This window comes from Anneissia japonica, unplaced genomic scaffold (assembly GCF_011630105.1).
Source record: "Anneissia japonica isolate Jap-2015-1 unplaced genomic scaffold, ASM1163010v1 scaffold2999_len715162_cov194, whole genome shotgun sequence".
Taxonomy (NCBI): Eukaryota; Metazoa; Echinodermata; class Crinoidea; order Comatulida; family Comatulidae; genus Anneissia; species Anneissia japonica.
In genome coordinates, this window is record NW_022754077.1 from 211923 (window position 1) to 236098 (window position 24176).

Consider the following 24176-nt stretch of genomic DNA (forward strand, 5'->3'; position numbering starts at 1 on the left):
ATGATTCTTATAGAATTTTTGAGTATATATATATATATATATATATATATATATAAATTTGACAATCAGTGTGATTTTCATCCTTTTAAAGGAAGACAGAATATTATTTATGACTTTCTTATGCTGTAAATTTCTTAAAATATAATGATTAATGATTGGAATGAAAGTGAAATAATTTCATGAAATTGTACCCTATGTGCCATAAGGAAACATTTATTTCCAATTTCCATATAGGTTTCAATTTTTGAAAAATTTAGATAAAAATGTTATCTTCCTCCAAACTCGCTTCTATAAACATTATTTATATTTTGTTTTTTCAGGTGTGAAATTCATATGAATGTCGCCCTCTACAGAAATCAGCAATACTCAAAAAGGTTGGATAATATATTTTATTATTATACTCAGGTTATACTTTTTAATGATTTTAAATTTTTGCTTACTTTGTAAGGGGAAAACATGGGTTTTTATTCATTTTGGTTTCTTGTGCTCTTTCTTTTCTCTAGTACTACATTCACTGTATCCTGTCGGCTTAAGTAGGTTTCCTTCCTCAGGTGCAATTCAGTATAACATTAAATTACCTAACCTATATATTATAAGTACTAAGTTGCTAATTATAAACTCAAATGCATTTGTGAAATAAAAGAGCTAGGCTAATCAACACCTGTGTCCTAAATGCTTATGTGTGCGATATCGGAATGTGACACAGAATTGGATGTATTTTTTCCTCTCAAATCTTGCTGAGATAACATTGGAGGTATAATTGCTCTAAGTGTTCACATAACTAAAAGGAATATATTAGACCATGGAGGTATAAAATAATAAAAATAATTAGTTATACCTCTGTGATTAGACAAACAAAACAATATGTAAGTTGAATACTACTGAAAATACTCTTCTACAGCTACAAACTATATCGGTTATTTTCAGGAGTAAAACATAACATTTTTTTTCACCTTTTTTTAAACATGAAACTATATAAAATTTATTTAAAATTTAATACAAATTTGTAAATGAAAGTCTTTGTTTCCCCACAAGAGCTGGAGGGATAAACAAAAGTGAAATAAAAAACTGTCGAAGTGGCTCTCCAAGCATTTTGGGAAATACAGAAAATAACTTAATTTATATTTTAAATAACTACAACATTTAACTGAGCATTATATCCATGTATCGTCATAACATTTGTGAAGTTTTGATATACCTTTGGTTCATATGAAATGAGAGTTAGATTGAGTTTTTGGGTGGGGTTAGGTACATAGTGACGTCTGATTACCAGAAAATAAAACATTCAGGATTTTAGAGTCAAGACTAGGGAGGGATCAGAAAGAGGACCTACTGTAGAGAGGCCTACAGTGCATACTAAGATGTCCATGGCTAGAACTAGCTAATATTTTTATGCAAACTCTCAACAAAAATGATTTCATTTTTGTCCCAGTCCTTGAAAGTCGAGGTAAGCTTATATATACCCATGGTACATTGTGCTCCCGATTGTGTTTTTGCAAAACAAATTTCAAACAATGTATTTTATGAGTTTGACCAATAAATTTGATTAGGTTTGAAGTGATTTTGGTATGGTTTGAATTACGCAAACTGATTCCATTTTGTACATTGTAATTTTTTTCTCATTGCTCAAATAGCTGCATTGTATTTACGGTTTTAAGTTGTATCCTTTATGTTGATTAATATCAGAACATTAGGTGTTTTAAAAATTGCATGTGTCTCCCGTTTGGCTTCTATTTAAAATCATGGGCTTCTTTTTAGCATGGGCACATGCCTAAGGAGAGTGAATGCATACATTACCATATTGTGAATAACATGCATTCTGTAAATGTAACAAATATATTATAAACAGGACAGAATATAGAAACATAATTTACTGTGATATTATCAATCGTGATAGACATTGATAATGATGACTTGAGGTATATTTCTAAAAATAGAACATGTGAATGATTCCTGGATTGTGTATCTTAATTTCATCAGCTTCTCTTTCGTAAATCAGGAAGCCAAAAATGTTTGAACTGTCACAGAACGGGATGGCACATAGATTTAATGTCATTCTTAATAAATGAAAATTTTTAACATCATTATTGCACCATGTCTATTGGAAAAAAAATTGTAATTACGACTGATAGATATCAATGAAACTATTCTGTACATGTTTTCAAGGTTTTCAGGTGGTCATGTGACCTAATAGTCTAGAAGGTTCACGGTGATTCCTTTGCAGGATAATTGGTTCATAGACCCAGGCACATGTGATTTGCAAACATAGCACAGGGCTTGGGGAAGGAAAGTCTAATGACAGTGATGGAAGCCATCTCAACCGGTTGGGCACATTTTAATCATCGCCTCTATCACAGATATCAGTTGGCGTGGATATGATACATTTGTGACACTCGCAACATACTTATATAAAAAAATATAATTGATGAGTTACTTCTTTGTTGAAAAAGGCAGCTGACTCTTATTGTGCTATTATTGTATTATATATTATTACAATTTATTATAATTATTTTTTTTGACTCCTGATAACTACTTAATTGTATGATGTTTTTGCTGGAGTAGAATGAATCATGAGTATAAGTTTGTTTCATTTTTGTAACGTACTGCGGTTGCTCGAGTATAAGCCCATCCCCCCTACTTTTGTGTCTAAATGTATAATTTAAAATGAGTAATTCAGCTAACTTTACTAATCAAAAATTGGCTTTATATTGAGCATGCACAGTTAAAAATTTGCCTTTTGATTTTCCTTATAGGATTTTGACCTTTGATTTCTTTTTCCTGAAATTATTTACAAAAGTCAGCTGAGTAACTCTTTCAAGTATTAACCTGGGCTTTTGCCCAGGAAAACCTACTGTAGTACATACAATTAGGGACAAGTAGGGGATGGGCATATACCTTAGGTGGACTTATATTGAAGGAACTATGATAGTATGAAACTGGCTGCCACAGATAGATTTGCGATTTGCGTGAGTCAACCCTAAAATCAGTCCATACAGACTACTTTACGTACATTTAGACGACACACTGTAGTGCCAAATAATTAATAAGCAAAAAAAGGAAGCTATAAAAATATCTTGAGATATTCAAATATAATATCAAAAGGATTGTGTGTTTTGATTGGCATGCTGGGCCCTCAAAGTGCAGATGGACCCTGGATCAGTGCTTATTGCACTCAACGTGGTTTTAATTGTTTCCCTCTGATTATTATGTACTATACCAAGTTAAATTACATTTATTTTATTTCAATCATAATTTTTCCAAAAGGTAAAAAAAAAAATCTAGGAATTTTATTTTCATCTTTAAAAATGAAAAAAAATTCCAAAGAAGTTTGAAAAACTCTTTTAAGTTCTGTCCAAACTATCAAATTTTATGTGACAATTAAGGCCAAGTAAAAATTAAAAGTAGTTTCTCATCCTAATATTTTGAAAAAAGGAAAATGATGGCAAATCATTTTATTTCATCCAAACTTGACTTTTGCAATGCATTGCTCAATGGTTTACCTACTATTAGCATTAGACACCTTCAGAAACTTCAGAACTCTGCTGCTCGTGTTATAACATTGTCTAAAAGGTTCACCCACATTACGCCAATTTTAAATATTCTTCATTGGCTTCCAGTTGATAAGCGAATCATTTTCAAAATTCTTCTTCTCACCCAAAAATCTATCCATGGTCGTGCCCCACTTTATCTCTGTTCGCTTATTGACAAACAGGTTTCTTCCCGTTTTACTCGTTCTTCTCAATCCCTCAAACTTGTTACTCCACGAGTCAAGCATATTCGTACCGGTGAACGCTCTTTTTCTTTCTCTGCTCCTAAAATGTGGTACTCTCTACCTCCTCAATTACGTATCATTTGTGATCCGCAATTATTCAAATCTACTCTTAAATCATTCCTCTTCAATTAGTTCAACTTCTTTCTAACATCCTCCAACGCCGGTGACAAGCCAGTTTTGTTTGCTTTAATAGGCGCTTTAGAAATGTGTATTATTATTATAAATCCAAGATGGTCGGTAGGAAATAGCTACTACTTTCTCACTTTTACCAAATAAACACATAATTGAAAGCAAATAAAGAAGGCACTAGACATGATTCATATCATGTATTCCCAACCACGAACGATCGAGAAAAGAATTTCTCTGTGGTGAATTAGCCAGATTTTCGTACATTTCGTAAAATAAAGGAAATTTTTAAAAAATGGATGCACAAGGGGGATGAGAAACTAGGTATTTTTTTTTTTTGGCCTAAATTGGGATATGCCTATATTTAGATGTGATATGACCATCATGCCCATATATGGTGCATCATACAAATTTGTCAGATAATATTTGATAATGTGGATAGAGCAAAGATAATTTAATTGAAACATTAAATTTCTCATTTAAAATCATCAAAAAGTTATCAGCTTTTAGTGAAACACAGATTGACTCAATTTATTTTTTTGTGATTTACAGATGTTTTACTATAAAAATTCTTAATTTTCCGCCAGCCAATTTAATGATTTGTACAGATAATTATTAACAATATTATTTATACGTCTATTAAATGACGAGGGAATTATATTCTGGTTATATTTCTTGATTGAAAGCAAATTGCTTCCTTAAAAAAAGTAAGCTAAGCAAATAATAAATTTTATTGTTCAAGTATTATTAGCTTATATTATATACATGCTGTATATTATCGTTAAATCCTCTTATCCCTTGTGACTGTTATACGCTATAGTACATAATTTATTAGCATAATATTTGCAAAGACCTGCAGATATACTTGTAAATTAAATTCTATTTTACTACTACAATCAATCAACCAACAAAATACAGTAAAAAAAATGACCAGGTGTTAAAATTATTATAAAATTTTTAAATTCATATAGAAGATTTACAGAATATAATATAGGGAAAACATTAAATACATGAAGAGTAATATTAAAAATCAGCAATTAACACATTTATTTATTACTATTTTAAAATACACACACCCAGTGGAAAAGGAATCGGAAACCATTTGGAGTTTAGACCGATATTTACAAGTTTATTCCAAAGAATATCCGTTAACGATTATTATGGATTCAAAGTTCTGGAGCTGATTCAATATCCTATTATTTGCATGTAAACAAAAACAATTGGAAGCGATGTGAAAAGTAATGTAATTTTCTTGTCGGAACCTGTCATCGAACATCACACCCAATATACTTGACGGAAATTACCGCATGTTGTCAGCCGACACCTTTCTACCCAAGATGTCGTGACTTCAATTTGCGCTTAGCAATGTTTTCAATTTACCTCACTTTGTGCCTATGTCGCCTACACTTCACCTGTTGTTGAAGCCAGCACTAGGGATTACACCTGCTGTAGATTCTACAAAGTTGAATGATGACAAGCCCAGCTCGTCTATTAAAACACGCACAGATACCATCAGCTTTCTGAAACATAATTCAGTGATAATAAACACAAGATTTCTTCAAACAGTATTTTACACATACAGCATACTGTACTATTATTACTTACAATCTAAGTATATAGTAACCAGATGAATTCTTTGATGTTCATTTTGAGGAGTTTTTTTGGTTCTTTTTGATTAAATATAATAATGATAGTATTCATAAATTTTATTCATGGAAAGTGTTACTTAGATACCTCTTCATCACATCAGTGTGTGTTTTATGTACACTATTCACATATTGTGTATTTTATGTGTCTTCGTCATATATTAATGTGTATTTCATGTTCCTTCACATCATTGTGTATCTTGTATGTGTTTTCATCATGTATCAATGTGTATTGTGTCTTCATCATTGGATGGGATTGGATTGGATTTATTCGGTGTGAACACCAAGGATAGCCCTCGAAAGTCCAGAAAAAGACTTATTTCCAGTGGGGTCGTTCTGGTGGTGATTGGGCAGTACACCGGCAGACAATCCCCTACTCTTTTCCGAAGAGTGTACGCGTTCTTCAATGTGCACATGGGCCATTAATGCACACGAGACGAACGGCTTAAACGTCTCATCCGAAAGACAGTGCGCTATTGTAACTTGCATTTCAGCTCTCCAGCTGAAATACAAGGAGAGGCAGCGATGGGAATTGAACCAGTGACCTAGAGATCTCCACGATTCAGCGCACACACAGTGGCTACCACCAGATTAGCCGACTGAGCTAAGCTACTCTAAATATGTATTTTATGTGTCTTCTTCACATATTAATGTGTATTTCATGTGTTTTTCACATCAATGTGTAATTTTTATGTGTTTTTATCACACACCAATGTGTAATTTAATGTCTCCATCACATATTTGATATGAATGTGTATTTTTATGTCTTTTCTTTACATACAATGTATTTTTATATCTGATACCGTAGGATTAATTTATATGCGTATTCACATATCAGTGTGCATTGTTATTCGTCTCCATTTACAAACTAATGTGCATTTGTATGTGTACTCACATCTAAGTGTGGGATTATTATTTGTTGCCATCACATGTTGAATACTAACCATGAAGTCCACATACAAATATAGTAATACAGTGGAACTCCTATTATGGGGACTCTTCAGGCCATAAAATATCTCGGGAGTGTCCCCTGAATAGGATTGTCCCAAACAGTGGCGTATCTAAGGGGGTGCGCATGGGGGGGGTGCGAACCCCCGTCTCCCCCAGAAAATCATGGACAAGTAGTTATAAATCACCTAAAATCACCTTATTTTGCAAATTAGTGCCCCTCAACTGATCATCGCGCCCCTCCCCCCACTTTACCTTTGCGCCCTCCATCAGCATCCCCATTTCAAGACTTCTTGATACGCCACTGGTTCGAAGCGATGAATTGTACTATAAATTTTATGATTAAATGGATAGCTTCCCAGAAGACAGTCATTATAAAGTCACTGTGACTTTAAATCTCTCATCATGCATATCTCTCAACTTAATGTAGTGAGGCATTGTCACATGATATGCGGTAATATATTTGTTGCACTCTGAATTTGTATCAAAAGGATACATTATATTAATTTAAAAATAATGTTGTTTTTTTTTTTTATTTCCTGCATGATGCCGAAAGAAGCTGCCCCTGTGCGATCTTACTCTCAAGGTCACACATTGGCCGTCATCACTAATTAATTGAGAATAAAATTAGGTGTACAACATTTTATTCTCATTATGCGATGCTATGTTAAAGTTAAAGTTTATCTCTATCAATAGATGCGTTTGAGGGATGTAGACAACTGGTGTATTGCTATCAAACAGTAGGATGCATTTATCACCTTGAATACTGTCTGTTGCTATCTTAATCTGGTGTTGAGAATATAACGTGCACATAACTATGGAGCATAAAACCTCATACTGGTACAGTTAATGTTTCATAACATGATATTTAATGAATTCTATTTACGAGCAAGATTCCTGGAAACAGAAGAATTCACTAGTGCCAAATGCTGTGTTGCATTTTTGTTTTTCCGAAGTTTAATGTGAGACTACGCATATCTGATCATTTATTTATCTCTTGTTTTTTAGTGTGTAATTTACAAAATTGTCCTGTGCACTCTAGCAGTTACTGTAAGTCTCTGTTAGTATTAATAATGATTATATTCTAGTTCTTAGTCATTGTCACGAATGAATGAACTTGGTAAATAATAGTTTTAGACTTTAGTTTCTGAAGCGTGCATGATACAAAATCATTAAAATATTTACATAGCACCCTCTATGTTATAAAAATTCAACTACTGCGTTTCATAGACCACTTGCATATCTAATAATCATCTTTTATGAATGTAAAGAACTGTAAGCCTTGGTGGGAAGCCTACTTAGTAGTGTAATATGAAGTTAACTGTCTTGAATTCCTACTTGACGTATTTCCGAGCGGTAAAACAATGACTAGGAATCCCTCTTTGACATATAAAATATAAACACAGCTCACAAACACAACTCTCAAATAAACTTTTATTCCGTATAAACTCCAACAAGAATCCGGTATCAAAATAACACAACAAACATTCACATAAACATGTGTTTCAAAAAGAGCTCAGAAAGATAAAACTATCAGCTTATACAACCTAGCTGTAGAACTCCAGAGCATTCTATATGCCTAAGTTCCTTATTGGTTATCTTACATCATAATTAACCAATAGACTTATAGGTATAGGCTTATACATCATAATAGGCTTATACATCATAACTCACTAAATAGCTTCTAGGTGAGTTGAATGGCCGAGCGGTTAGCAGGGGCGCCGCAAGCTATAGCCATAATATCGGCGCTGGTTCGAAAGGCACGCTCGCCTATGGTTCTGTGGTAGAACAAGTCTTCTCGGATAAGGACTATAAACCGTAGGCCCAGTGTATACAGTGGCTCGTGTGCACTATAAAGAACCCAGTACATCCTTCGAGACAAGTAGGGGGATACCCCGGTGTACTGGAACAGACAGCACCTGTGGTGGACGACGAGAGTTGCTGGTACCGGATTACCGGGTAGCACAGACACGAAGGGACCCTTAGGGGCGAAGGAAGTCATTGATCGAGTTCCTAGTCCACATATCAAGTGCCCTGAGCATCTTATATTAGATGGATATGTGCGCTATATAAAACTACAATATTATTATATTATTATAATTATTATTGCCTCTTCAGTACCCAAGATTCCAGAAACTTCCAAATATTACTCTTGGATTCTACATGGTGTCATGTGTTCCTATAATTACCAATGTGGTTTACACTTTTTTGTTTGGTCAAATAAATGCAATTCTAGAATATTCTATGTCATAAATATGTTACACTAAGGAAAGGAATGGTAATTTATTACATAACACTGTTATCTTTTTTTTGGAGGGTTATATTTTCATAAGTAGTAGGTTATACATGAGAAATTGTGTGACATATTAATCCTAATGCTTTTCCCCTAGACTCCACTAGTATCCATCGGTTGTCAACCCCTGTTCGGCATTTCCTGGCACTGCCCCTGGTCTACAGCACAAAAATCAGGCTTTTTGGTAGCATGATTTTTGAAGAAAGGCATTCTCTAGCTTTGGTAGGCCTATTTGCATTCTATCAAGTAGAAATTAATATGTGGAATGGCTAGTTAGTGGCATAATTCCTATGAGGTGTCATTGGCTAAACCCAGGGTCCCCAAATTTTAAGGGCCTCTTGGAAATTTAATATATATATATTTTTTTCTCATGGAGCAGGCTTTTTTTCAAACCTCATGCCTGAATATTTAACAATGCTTGAAAATACGTCCTTGAAGTTTAAAAAACACAGGAGCGAACAGAGGCTTCATACATGTATGTGGTACTAGGTGGCCCCGGTGTAGTAGGTGAGCCTAGCCAGGGATAACTAGTATGCATATGGGATATGCGGCTTCTGGTTATAGAATGCATTCCTTCCCAATCTCAGGACTCTGTAAGCTGTTTTTCCAACAAATTTACCTCCTATATCTCAATTGTAGAGACCCATTGTGCTGTCCTGTAATTGGCAAGTATGTACTGCCAGCCATAGATGTTTAAAAAAAAAAATTAAAAAGTTTAATTTGATTTATATTTGTCCTTCAGTCTATACTGCACTAGTTTAACATTCAGATTTCTGGATCATTATAACAAAATGCAAGTTAATTATCAATTTAATTTCTCCTTCTGTCTAATTTCATCTGTGACATCATTACACAAAAGATAACAAAACAGAAAATTAAAAAAAATTAAATTTTGAAGTTGTTTAACCTTGATATATTGTGTACACCAAATGTTTTAGTGAAGGACTGTGAAAAAATATGCAAGGCCCAATAAAATGAATGATTAGTTCATCATTCTCGTGCGCATGTCTTCTATGGTATTGAAAGAAAAATGAAATTTTTAGGGGGTGTTTTTTGGAAAACAAATTAAAAAAATGTTTTTTTAACCTAATAATTAGTCGATATTGTTTGTATTATCTCAATTGTGTTTTACTTTGAATATCAATGCACCAGCAAATGACCCAAGGGTGGTATTTGCTCTTAGCAAAATAAAAGATATAAAAAAGCCTCCCTCATCTCTTTTCCAGCCTAGATAGGGTAATAAACTAATAATTTTTTTATAGGGTAATAGGGGAAACTCAACATTATTTTATGACAGATTAATGCTCTTAAACAAATATAAACAGCCACTAATTTTAAAACCAATTTTTATTTTACTGCCATTCAGTTGTTTCAACGAAGTTCTCATTTGATTAAATTTTCAAAATTAACAGAATAGATATCACAATGACAAGGAAAATGAAATTTAGATTAAAGCCATTGTCCGGAGGGAAAAAAAAATTTGGAAACCGTTGTTGAGATACAGATTATTGAATATTTTAAAATGGGGGGAAAGGGGTGTCACCACCCTTTTTCCACCCCTTCCCCCTCCCCATTTTAAAAAATATTTAAAAATCTGTATCTCATTAATAATTCCTAAGTTTTTTTGTCAAATGTCCTTTTATTTCTTATTAAATATTATTTGTACAGTATAACATATAAACATTTTTTTTCCTTTAGATCCTGACTTTAAGAAAGCTCATTTTACCCTCTCTCCTATAAGTGACTTCTTACAACATGGGGCCCCTGCATTTGTCACTAAAACTGTTCTCCCGATTTTCCCGCGCTTCTGATCTAAGAATGAAGTTAATTACACGGCTTAGGCCTAGGTGGATGGATAAAATTTCTCCTAATTCAAATTTTACAAGTTAGTAATTAGTTACATATCCAAATAAATCATTTTGGCTCTATTAACAGAAAAAATCACTGATTTTCCGTGCCCCCACCTCACGAAAGGGGGACAGCCCTAGCCCTCTCCCAAACCCAGATCTCGCTTGGCCGGCCTCCGACCCTCAGTTGGCAAGTAGGCCTAGACCCAGGGCTAAAATACTAACAATCTATGATTTTTATTACTCAAATGTTGGCATGTATGTTTTATCGTTGCACATTTAACAATTATATAGAAAGGTATGCGCTTGTGCATTCTTGGTGAGGTTTATGCTAGAAGAGGAAGGAGAATTTAATATTAACAGCTTGTTTCACTCGTTCTGACCACTGTTTATCACGTTGACTTGAGGCTATTATATTCTTAAGAAACATTTAAACAGATCCGTCATTGATGAATATGAGAAGAATCTGTAAAAATGATGGGAATATCAGATGATGTTTAGAAAATATACAAGAACATTGATTGCCTGGGGATATGAATGATGGAAAATGGTGGGTGTGTGGGGACATGTTTAACCTCAAAGCGACTCCCTAGCTGATGGGAAAAAAATCAATACTTTTAGGCATCAATCTAACTTGCCTATTCACAAGTTTTATCTATGAAGGCTATTTATTGTGTACTCTGTAAATGGATGCGGAAAACTTGTACACGGTAACGTTGATAGAGGAGATGCAGAGATGGGGGTTGTGACCCTTCACGTAACGTTGTCCTGGCTAAAGAAAGAACCGAACAAAGCTGATAACCAGTTAAGTATAGTCTGTAAATGTACCATCAATCAAAATATGTTATAGTGCATTGTAGGAAAACATCTGGTTTTGAACTTCGGACTATTTTTTCGAAATTCAGACTTGCAGTTAGAGAATCGTGATTTTGCAGTGTAATCATGGTAGTAGACTAAAGTGGCTATGTGATTTTTTTTATATATTTAGCACACATTATTCATATGTATATATATTAAAAATATAAACATACTGATTTCTCAATCTGATTGGCTGTGAAACAAATGTTAGTTTTAATGTTTTTTTGTGACCTACTTCCCTTTCAATGAAAGAATAAATACTTCATGAGTTTGATCTTGTTTATAAAAGCATTTTTTCTTAAAAAAAAAAATTAGTTGATTATAGCCATTTTGTTACTGTCAGTAACTCAATTAAATAGTGATTGATACTAAAAATATTTTTGTGTTTTAGAGTGAAGAAAACATGAAAATAAACGTGTAAGTGTAATGCTGCACTGTTTTAATTGTTATGTTCCTACTACGCAGGGACATATGCACCAACCTATTATACAGGGGTTAAGTAGCCCAGTGAAGCTGGATACAAATCACAGATGTCTGTACCAGCAGTCGGATATTTCGCAAACCAGATTGCAATCAGGTTCGTGATGAGGATCGGAATCACGATTCAAGTGGCTTGTGTAAACACCGAGTATTAAATCGGAGTTTCAATTAAAACCCACGGGACAAGCACGCATCTGTTGCTCACATATCAAACACTCGAATGCCAATTGCTTCTTCTAAGTTTCTGGTCAGCGGTTTCGATCTGATTCGCTAACTGAATTCTGTGAGTGATTTGGCATTATCTTGTCATGCATCCTTCCTTGGGTCAGGTCTTAGCTCAAGTTAGCTTAGGTACTGTCAGCTTAGCTCATATGTCACATTAACTTGTTTTCTAAAACTATTTTATTAATTAACATCCTTCAGGGTTTCCTATGAAGCTAATGAGTGAAGGGTAAGACTAGGGGGTAATGAAGGTAAATGATTTGAAAGGAAAAAATTATGTTAATATGTGTAGAATGAATAAAAAAAGAAAAGTTTTTATTATATTAACAGTGGTGATCAATCCAACTACTGGTTATAATCATGTTATAAAAGTTATTTCTCGATATATTAATCGAGTGGTGATCAATCCAGCTACTGGTTATAATCATGTTATAAAAGTTATTTCTCAATTTATTAATCAAACAAGTTTTTCATAAATTAAGGATGATGCAATAATCTGTAGCTTAGAAAATTATTAATATTGGTATGAAGAAAAAAAAAACATCAAAGTAGATCATCTGCCTTCTGAGATTCACCAGTGATGCCTTAATTTAATACAATCAATCTATCAATTAATCGATTGATCGATCAGTCATTTAATTGGTCAGTCATGGAAATTACACACAAGTAAACACTAAAGATCTTATAATAGCAAGATAGCGTTCTACTCGATTTCTGCGTACCAATTGTCTAATAACGCAGTATAGGGCGCCCTCTTTCGATTACATTTACTTTTGAACTTTGAAATGGTCTACCAACCATGGTAACAACTAAGGCGCCCTCTCTCAATTACAATTACTTTCTATTGCTTTCCACTGATCATCGACACTTGTATTTGTTACGCGTAGAATCGCGGAGTGCGCTATCTTATATTAATAAGATCTTTGACAACACTCATATTCCTCTAGAGGGCAGGCCTACTATGTGCTCACTGAGGCTATTAGTGGCTCCAGAAATTTGCTAACAGGAGGTTCAGAGAGTCTAAAATCACACGTTTTGGGCCTCTAGTCAAAGGTAAGATTGCTCGATAGATCTTACCGCTAAGCCCCGCCCCTTGGATATTGTTGCTAAGGCCTTTTTTAAAATTCTTGTTTTTGTTTTGTTCAAACTCTGAAGTGCATTATCAAGTTCTTGTCATGAATGACATGTGCCCACTATCCCATCACCCTGCAGCTGTTTTCCATTTCACCATGTTTAACTGAATTTACCATATATTAGTTGAATTTGCTGACTAACCGGCTGATCGTGGGCTCGACAATACTTTAGTGATTTGCTGATGTACCGCACTCCAGGTGTCAGGAATCAGCTATCAGTCACGGTCAACTGGCTTCATCTCCAAAAACATAAAATGATCTCATTCTAGTATGCGATGATTTTTCGAGGAATGATTACTTCCCAGCTTGGAATATGCTCTAATTCCGGTTACTGCAGCACCCTGTTGCGATAGGTGGCAACATTTTTGCAGTAAGGAACACAGAGGATTCTTCAAGTGAATGAGTAGTGAATGTTAATGTTTAGCAAATGTAAAGAGCCGAGTCTGTAAGTTGTGCACCTGTCTGTTGGGTTCTGTTTCATCTCGGTGTAGAATACACAGAGGAATTTGTTATAACAGTGCTCCAAGGGTAGCTATTACTTGCGGTCTATTTTCGGTGGAGTGATCCCCCTGGGGATTAGGTAGTACTGTCATTTCAAATGACTTTGTATCTCTCTGATCTTCAACCTACTCATTCGACCTACCCATAAATGAAAACAAAATATCACCAAAGTGATTCATTGTATTGTACACTGTTTTTTTTTTGTGAATAATTTCAATAAAAACAATAAACAATGATTTTTATTTCAGTACTTCCAATATGTTTGTTGTCAAAAACAAAGGTTAATAAGTAGACCTATCTGCATTTTCCTAATCGTGCAAACTTCTTAAAGGTTTTTAATCAGTATCAAATCAAAATGAAAGGCTACCTCCAAATAATGACGACTAGACCAACGTTTACCAACACCAACCGTCTTTTATCTTTATAATTATTTTAAAATTAGAGACCGGAGCTGCAATTGTAATTTTTAAAATGGCAATACATGCTTAAGACTGATTTTTAAAAGTCAGCTACGAACATTTCTCACCGTACGTACAAGTCAAGAATCATTGTATAGGACTATGAGTTTTTACAGTCAGTGGGATAGCTGACCTACAAATTTGTTTTGCAATGAAACATCTTCAGCCTGAGGTGCTATAATACTAATAAGAATCCTAGCAAAAAAGAAAGTGTTAAAGGTAACAAATGCGAAGATTCATTCATTCATATATATTTGAGGCAAGTCGTGGCGAAATGGTTAAGTTGTCGCCCAGACCAGTATTGAGTAAATGAGCTATAAAATATGGGAACTCAAAAATTTGCCTAACAATCCAAATTTGTTTTTCACTCTAGATCAACAGTTTGATGTCCCAAAGTATTAGTTCTGGAAGTGGTCAACAAATTGTTTATTTAACGTTATTTTGATAGTTCATTCTGTTAAACAATGTATGCACAAATAACTTTGAAAGGCAATTACTCAAAATCATGTTTATCTTGACAATAAGAGTGTGGTACTTTCACTTTCCAATAACTGAGGCTAAAAATGTCCAATTTCAATGAATGACCCCTCATTTTAAAGATCACATACTCAGGTATCTGAAAATACCGATAACTTGAATTTCAATTTTTACTACAACTTAGCCATTTTGCCACAAAATGCCTCATTTGTTCAGACATTCAAAAATGCATACAGTACATACAATAAAAATATAAATTTTGAAGAAAAAGAAGAAAATATCATTAATTAATTAATTTTCATTCATTACCATTAAAAAAAATTAATTACCATTAACAAACTAAGTAATTTAAATATTTAGATAAAAAAAAGAGAGATGGAGAGAATGTGCTTCATACTTGTTAGAGTGCAGATTACAATTTTCTTTTATCCTCTTATATTGAGGAGCCATTTAGCACTCTCTTATCCAGCATTATTTTTTATTGATGAAATTTGTTTTTCACTTAAAAAACATTTTTGTTTTTAAATCTCCAGACTAAAGTTTTAGTATCTCCGCATTGCATAATCTTATTTATCACTCCTCTTTATCTTGCACTTAAGTAGGTACTTGGAAAAAAAAATATTCATAATCTAGTATGGTATTTAAATTCTTAACCATCATTAAATCATATTCATAATATATTTTTTATACATATATATTTTTTTATCTGCTAAAAGAGAAGATTAGCATATCTTACACTTCTTGCATCAATAATTATCACCATGGTTACCAGAGGTAAATGTAGAAAATGATTAATTTAAGAGATATTAAAATGAGTGATAGGATTCTGCAAACTAGTAAACACAATTTTTTCAGTGGAACAGTAAACCTGAAAACATGACCCTGTCATTCTTGTTTTGTTCACCCTTCCTGAAAATATATTTTTTCATATTGTCTAACTGCAAAAATATTGATTTCAGTTTTTCTGCAGATTAAATAATGTTTGTGATTTTACCAATGCTTTCTTGTTTTTTTGTTTTCAAAAAATTTTTTTAATGCTGATACCTTATTTATACTTCTCTTTCCACTTACATAAGTTGCAGCTTTGTTTTCTTCTATTTAATGTGACCATAGTTTTATTTGTTCCTGTAAAAACAATTGGTGTGAACCAAAGGTCTTAAAATTTACCTTCGGGAGCTGAAAATTAGGGGTGTCGTCAGGATTCAGTCTTCCAATTAGAGGGCTAACTTTGTTGTAAAGAGTGACGAACGTTGTTAGTTGATACTGTAAAAAAGTTGTTTCATGTGAGAGGGTACTGTAGAAGTAGAAGAGACTTACATTTGGAGGGCAAACTGTAGTTTGTTACTGTACCTGGTTATCTTTGGTGTGAAAGTCACCATGGATAACTCAGTTATTCCAATGGGGTGAATTGGGCAGTACTTGGGGAGATAATCCACTTTCACTCCTAAGATTGTACTGTGTTACAGTAGTTATTGTAAACATATTGCACATGCGACCAACATCCTAAATTTCTATTCGTAAAGAGCGTGCTACGTATTATTGTATAATTGCATTCAGCCCTCTACAAAAAGAGTAGCAATGAGATTCAAACAGGAACCAGAGGATCTAGAAGGATCTTTGTGGTTAAACTCGCACAAAGTGGTTGCCACCAATCAGCCAACCGAGCAACTAAAATAGAGGATTTTTTATTGTAATCATGAGTGTTAGTTTTTGTTTTTGCTGTTTATAGAATTAGTAGTGTCTTCGTGACAGCATGAGCTAACGAAACCAAGTGAAAAGCCACTTTACTCGCCGTTAGAATCTGAACACAGAGTTGAGGAGATTGGATAACGAAGAATCAAGTTGTACATTGTAATTTTGTCTTCGGATTAACTGAAAGATAGCAATATCAGGAAAAGAAGGCCGAGGGCAGCTCCATAAAGACATTGCTGCAGAGAATCCAAAGGCCTTGAGGCTGATCCTTGTAAAGAATTCCAAATGACATGAAAGCACACGAGTTCATAACTGATCGAGTGACTTTGGAGAGATAGAGAATGTCAGATGGTATAAAGTATTCTTGGCATTGTAAAATAGTATTACAGTATTACATAATAATAATGATATTTATTTATTTATTTTTTTTGTTATTCTTATATTTATCATTTTAGTTAATTATTATTGTTATATCATTGATGACTAGTATAATCAGTATATACCTTCTATAAATGAAAGTGGCACTGTAGGTACAACTTCCTTGATTTACTGATAAGTTCAGTAAACTTTAAATATGAAACAAGCTGGTAGCCTTGATACAGGAGATCACTTATACATATGTTCACCAATGAATGATCAAGTAATTTTTATACCAGCAGTTGTACAACACCTTCTATAATAGATTACCTGTATAGCTTAATTCTTGCATCACATGTCTGTTTCACTGCCGGACTGATCCTTTCGATTACTTTAGAGGGCAGTTTGAACCGGAGTTTGAAGGGTGTTGGATCCTGGGAAACTCCATATCTTGGCTAGGATCTCAAGCAGCGGAGGTTGAACTCTAAAGAGAACGATGGTAAAATCATCAGGGTAGGAAAGGGTATAGAGAGGGTGTGAGCTATATTTTCACTGAGTAAGGTGAACGACCATCCCTCACCTATCATAACCATGTCACATGATCCAAGGAGGCGACCCTAATGTTCTCAACATTAAATCATAATTCCATTGAAATGTACTTTACTACTTCAGGCCAATGATTATCAAAGATTTTGTATATTTGCAGTGAGTTGGAGGTGAATGTCTGTCGTAGTATGTAGCCTATGTAAAAGTATAGAATCGTAAATATAAATTATTCGTCTGGAATGGGAGGAAATAAAACCCATATGTAATTGATTTGGCAAATCTCAGAAGGTCTATTGTTTATTAACAATTATATAAATTATTAAAATGACAATATTAAAAGCAGTTGTGTTAAGAATGTGGTAATTTGGTATATTTAAAAAAAAAAAAAATTTGAAGCCAACATACCAGAATGTTGCGAAGTTTAACCAAACTAAATTCAGTGTAAAAACAACCTGAGATACCGTTCATACTCCATAAAACAGATGAATATTAAAAGAAGTTGTGTTAAAAATGTGGTAATTTGGTATATTTTTTATCCAAAAAAAATGAACATTGAAAACAAGAATCATTTTGAAACCAACATACCAGAATGTTGTGAAGTTTAACCAAACTAAATTCAGTGTAAAAACAACTTGAGATACGTTCTTACTCCATAATTAACAGACTTAATTCAACATAGACCTTGGAAAAATATTTTCTGTATTTATTGCATATACGCATTGATAAGCTAGTAGTTGATTATGTAGTCAAATCAGTGAGAACTTTTGTATCATTGAAAGTTAAATTTTATCTTATAAAGAAATGTTTTAATTAATTTTTTTACATGTTTCTGCATATTTTATAATTATGGCTATGTTTTTTATTTAGTTGTTCCATGTTTTATTTAAATTTAATTGGTCTTTTTTTCCCCAAGACAGTATGGTAGGGGCTATTATTATATATTCCACTTCTAGAGTATTGACTTAGGCTAGTACATGTAGGTAGGTTGAATTAGTAGTATTTATGGGTACTGACTCAGTACTTAAATTTATTCTCGTGGGAATTTTTTTTTCCATATGACTGGGGTGGTAATGGCAAGTGCACTGCGATACCTTAGCAATATGCAAAAAGGATGTGGCATTAATTAGAGTATTGAGGTTTATGGGAAATTGTATAATAACTATAGTTCATTGATTAATTAAATATCTATGTAATATCCAATGGGTTAATTTAGGGGTTCTCTTGGGCAATTAGCAAAATAAAAAGTAATTGAAATACAATTACATATTTTTAAAATAAATTTTTCTGCGTATAGGTGAATATGTTTTTCGTGTGTTATATTGGTGTTACGAATTTGTAGTCTTTAATGGGCCTAAAGGCCAACTAAGACAGCGTAATGCAACGCTTTCCGACGTGATTTATCGTAGAGGACAGTCTTAAGTCCTCGTGAGAAATATTAAACATGTTTAATATTCTACGACGCAACTGCCCCCCCCTCCCCGATGCAAACCATTGTGTCTGCTTACCTTAGTGATATGAGGAAGCATCTGCGTTTCACTCACATAGACCCGATGCAGGGGAGGGACCAGCCCAGTAAGAAAGATGGGGGTGTGAATGTGCAAATTGAGTGAGAATCTCAAGAAAGTGCCCCTGGTAGGGGTGCAAGGGTAGAATTCCCCATAAAAATCTAGCATCTTCATTATTAAATTTGAGTTGGTATTTTGCTTGACTTTCACTATTTATCATGGTAATTTTCTGATAAGCTTTACAAAACAATTTTTTTTTTTTTTTTTCAAAAAATAGGGGGACGTACTCCCTTACAATGCTATCTGAGTTGGCCGTAAGTCTTTTATTAAGGATGCAAATACTAAAATGCAAATATAAAATTGGAATTTTTAATTACTCAACACATAGAGCAAAATTGTTGAAAAGTCATACCGGTAACTATAAATATAAAATTGAATGTAGGATTAGTGATTAGGATTTGAAATCTTAAATATTCCGAAAATTTATGTTGTAATAAATCTTTAATTTTTACGACTCAAAAAACAGATTGTAATGTAGCTAAACAGCTGGTTCAGACTTTTATAGGCTTTGCAAAAATCTATCAATCAATATTTCTAAGTTGATCTTTAATTAGCTAATGAATTATTGCTGTTCGTTTTGATTGGCTAGTAGTAATAATGTGTTGTGTAGATATGTGTGGGTGGACTTATTGGCAGGTGCATTTAAACCTATAGTTGTGTAACAAAATTCAATTCATATTTAATTTTAAAAAGTAATAGCTTTTAAGGCCAAGTAGAAAAATTATTTTGTCTCCTTCCCACTTGAGAAAAGGCTCATAGGTCTCATTTTTGTTGGATGATGTGGGGGATAAATCCATTGACATCATCTTGCTCATATATGGATGTGTTTAATTCATGCCCATATATGGGAAATTTACAGACATGTCAGTTTGGATAGAGCTTCAGGTATTTTACATGGTGGTACAGTATCCTATACAAAATTCTGATATACTTTTTTTTTTTAATAAGAAGCAGTAAAATTTTTCCCAGACTCAGTGTTCTTATTTTTTTTGACGATTTCAGGCTGAAAACATTATTGTGTTCTTAGTTTTACACACTTTACACGGGGAAAATTGTTAATTTACAGGAGTATATTACCATACTGTATTAGAAGGTTGCATAATTCCCATCACTGCCTCTCCTTGTATTTCAGCTAGAGGGCCGAAATACAAGTACCGCACCGTCTTTCGGATGAGACGTTTAAGCCGTTGTTCCTGTGTGCATTGATGGCCCATGCGCACGTTAAAGAATGCAGTACACTCTTCGGAAAAGAGTAGGGGATTGTCTCCCGGTGTACTGCCCAATCACCACCAGAAGGACCCCACTGGAATTAAGTCTTCTTCTAGACTTTCACGGTCTGTCCTTGATTTTTACACCGAATAAATCCAATCCAATCATTGTACCCAGATTGGCACCCTTACACAATATGCAATCTATTTCACTTGGGAATATTGCAGTGGTTCTGAAGTGTACAGACAAATAGGCCAGCACTCAAGACCAATAGGCTGGCATTCCATACCAATAGGCCATCATTCCATACCAATAGGCCATCATTCCATACCAATAGGCCATCATTCCATACCAATAGGTCTGCATTCCATGTGGTAACATCCTAGTCGGCACCAAACCAGACTCCTTGTTATATAATGATGAACTTCAATAAAAAGTGCTTCGCACTAGGACAAAGGCTTATTGATAGCGTTAGATCATTATCGGTAACCTTGAAAACAGGAAAATCGCCACATCCACGTAATAATTTTAGCACTCTATTTATAGCACATTTTGAAAAATCCAAAATAAAGTATTAAAAGTGCATATTGCCCAATGTTATTTGTTCCATAAACATTCATTGGAAAATGCAGGCTTGTAATGAACTTTACATGAAAACATTTGGTGAAAACATACATAGGGTTAAAGGATTAAAGTCGGAATATTTAAATGCTTATTGCGTGCTTAGGTTATAGACAGTTTGTCAATACATACGGATGTAGTTTGATAGGTACCGTACGATGTGAAATTACATAACAATTTCTAGGCAGTCCAGTTAGTTGAACAGCAAATTGAGAATAAGTACAAAATGTTACTATATTGATAAAGTCTAATGAAAATCGTTATCATGATATACTGCAAAGTCTCTGCCATTATGCGTTATTAGGATCATTATTTATGATTGCTCCTTGTTCTTGTGTGTAACTATTAACTTGTTCTTTAAAAAAGACAATACTACTACAATTCATAAAACATGTTAAATTTTAGCGAATACAGTCGCAGGAGGTATCCACCTTGATGCGAACAGTTTACGCATGCATTAGAAAGATTGTTAAAAATTGTTGGCACTATATACGTAAGGCTAATTAAAACATAGACAGTGCTCTTATATATCTTTTATGAATCATCTAAATTCTCTTTCTAATTTTCAGTTTGAAATCAAATCATCACCATCATAATTGCGACATAGCACACTTAATGCGTCTTCTATTGAAGCGATTGTTAGCCAATTTTTTAGGTGAGACTTTTTTTATTCCTTTTTTTCGTGTACTTATTTTTTTAAAGATTACCGGAGGAGGGCAGAATGAAAATAAAATTTTGTTTTCTTATTTAGCAAGTAGTTTTGCCAAAATCATCCAGATGGAGGAGAAAATAAAAATAAAAATTATATTGGTGAATGTAAAATAGGATGGTTGAATGCTTAAAATTTATATAGTTACGAAGAAATATACATATCTTATCTTCGGAGATTTCAAGGCAGTGGAGGGCGTAATAAAATAAAGAAAAACTTTTTTTCCTGAAATTTCCACTTTTTTTTTTGGCGACGGATTCGCTAAACAAGGTATAAAAAGTCTTGCCTTGTATCAGATTTATCTTAAAATTTAATTTTGTCCTGAATGTAAAATAAATTTTGTAGTCTGCAATCTAAATATGAAGCACTCTATAAAGTTGGTCTACACATGACAGGGGTTTGAGTTTCAGACAATTTATTATATATCGAAGGCTTTTTTCAAAATCTGTTCTGATGGACCATAATTTGAAAATAGTAATTAAATCGGATTTTTTTTCTCCTGCCATGTCTTTTTAGATTGCTTCTCTGACATTTTGCTGATGTGGAATTTAATTGATGCATCCTTTACGTTGGAATATGTGCGGGATATTGTGGTATTCACAGTATTTTGAGGGTAAAACGCCTTAATCGCTGCTCAAAATGCTTGATGGAAGCGAATCTCTCCTCTTCAATCATGATAAAATATATAACCTGCATTACGATACAAGACAACTGTTATCTATGTTCATCTCATCAATTCATCTCATCATCTTACGAATCCATTGATCTAGGCCCCTTTCACAGACAAAGAGAAATCACCTTTCTTGCTCTCTCGCGCTACCAAGCAAACATCTCCCCGTCGCTAGTTTCTAAATCTGTTATGATCCTATTCAAGAAACATTCTTTGCGATTTCCTCCAAAAACAGGGCTAAACACCTGGTTACTGATGTCTGCACATGCTTTTTTCTCGCATCCTTTGTTTCTTCGGATGTACCTACCTGCGGACAATTTCCTCTGCGGAAGAGAAGTCGTAAGTGTAGACGTTTGAGCAGGTGGCTGGCTTTGCACGTATTCATTGATGTTTTTTTTTAGCAGGTGCTAATACATCACTGACAAAGGTGAAATAGGCTGCTAAAGCATTCTGACATTAGCAAAATGATCGAGTTGTAGTGATTCATAGAAATTTTATCTAAATCCTTAATACTAAAACAATTCGCTTTTCTTTTCAATTTCAATAACAATCAATTATTTTTATTAAATATATTTGTTGGGGTATTATAATAAAAATTTAATAGGCATTAAGGGTGTTTGAATTCTTTTAAAGATTTCAGGTAAATTATGGACTGTTCCATTATTTTGAAAATTCCAGAAGGTCCTCTCACAGATAAACATAAAAAGAAGCAACTTAAATAAAACTACTTGTTGATATCTAGTATGCTTCACAAACGAGTTTCTTGAAAAGAGATCTAAGCCTGTAAATGTTATATGATATAATGTCATCTGTGGATATGATACATCAGTGATTAATAATGTACGGAAAGTGGGAGGGGCTTGTTCTTACTGGCAATCTTGTATGTTGCGTTAGATATTTGTTGTGAGAAAAATGGTCAACAGGTCACTCTGGCAGATCATTGTTTTTAAGACACAGAATTAATATTTTGATTAGTGCAATACAAAATTCAAAAATTTCTTTTATAAAGGAAAAATCGGTAAAATCAAATTTCTTGAGCTTGAGTGTTAGACTATGTTCTAATTGGTTCAATAGCTTCATTGAAAATGGAATAGCATTATTTGTTGTAATATTGGTATTTTTTTTTTAAATTATAGGTGTATAGCTTTAACCTGGATTAGTCATTCTTCTCCCTCCCTTCCTCTCCCCTTCCTCTTCCCTTCCCTCTCTCCTCTTCCCTCCCTGCTCTTCCTCTTCTCCCTCTTCCCCTTCCCTCTTCCTGCTCCCTCCCCTCTTCCTGCTTTCTTCACTCTTCCTTCTCCTTTTCCCTCTTCCTCCTCTCCTCCCATCATCAAAAAGGTGAATATAACATATGGAGCATGGTTGTTGTTTGATTGAGGAAAATCTATAATAGTAAAACAACAGTTAACTTGCCTACTCATTAAATCTCTGTTTATTGTCAAAAGCTGTCATGTTGAGATCGTAATTAAACAGTTACCTAGGAAGTTGGTTTTTTTTAGCACAGTATCTTTCAATTTCACTTCAACGTGTCCGTCACCTGGTGGTATATCCTCGACCACGAGATAATAATATGGTAATAATAATATTTTGGTCTTATATACTGTGGCACTCATGCCAACAAGGCCTCTAAGCGCTTCACATTATATCCCCCTCTTCTCCTTCTTCCCCCTTCCCCGCCATTGCTTCTCTCCTCTGACATTTACTGATGTGGAATGTAATTGATGCGTTCTTTACATTGGAATATGTGCGGAAAAGGTGAAAATAAGGTTTAAATACTCAACAATTTGTCTAACTCATTAATTATTCCTGAGTTTTTTGACAAACACCCTTTTTGTGTCTTCGAAAAATCAGTTGTACAACGTATCAACAAATTGTTTGTCTTTGGAGCCTGGTGAATATTCATTAAATAACTCAGAAAAGTCTGGTGAACTTTATGTACTTCAAAGAATTTCATCTGGTTTATGTATGTAGTCTTTTCCAGGTTTTACCAGATACATTAATGTCTTTAAAGCACAATATTTTTTATTGTATTTGAGGTTTTTGATG

General features: G+C 33.8%; 1 long non-coding RNA gene across 1 annotated transcript; it reads left to right on the forward strand.

Moving 5' to 3' along the window:
* The first annotated feature begins 332 nt into the window (after positions 1–332).
* On the forward strand, positions 333–22813 carry LOC117123080. Its single transcript, XR_004447800.1, has 3 exons — positions 333–374; positions 21321–21406; positions 21977–22813. It is a non-coding gene; the product is annotated as an uncharacterized LOC117123080 (long non-coding RNA).
* The last annotated feature ends 1363 nt before the right edge of the window (positions 22814–24176 follow it).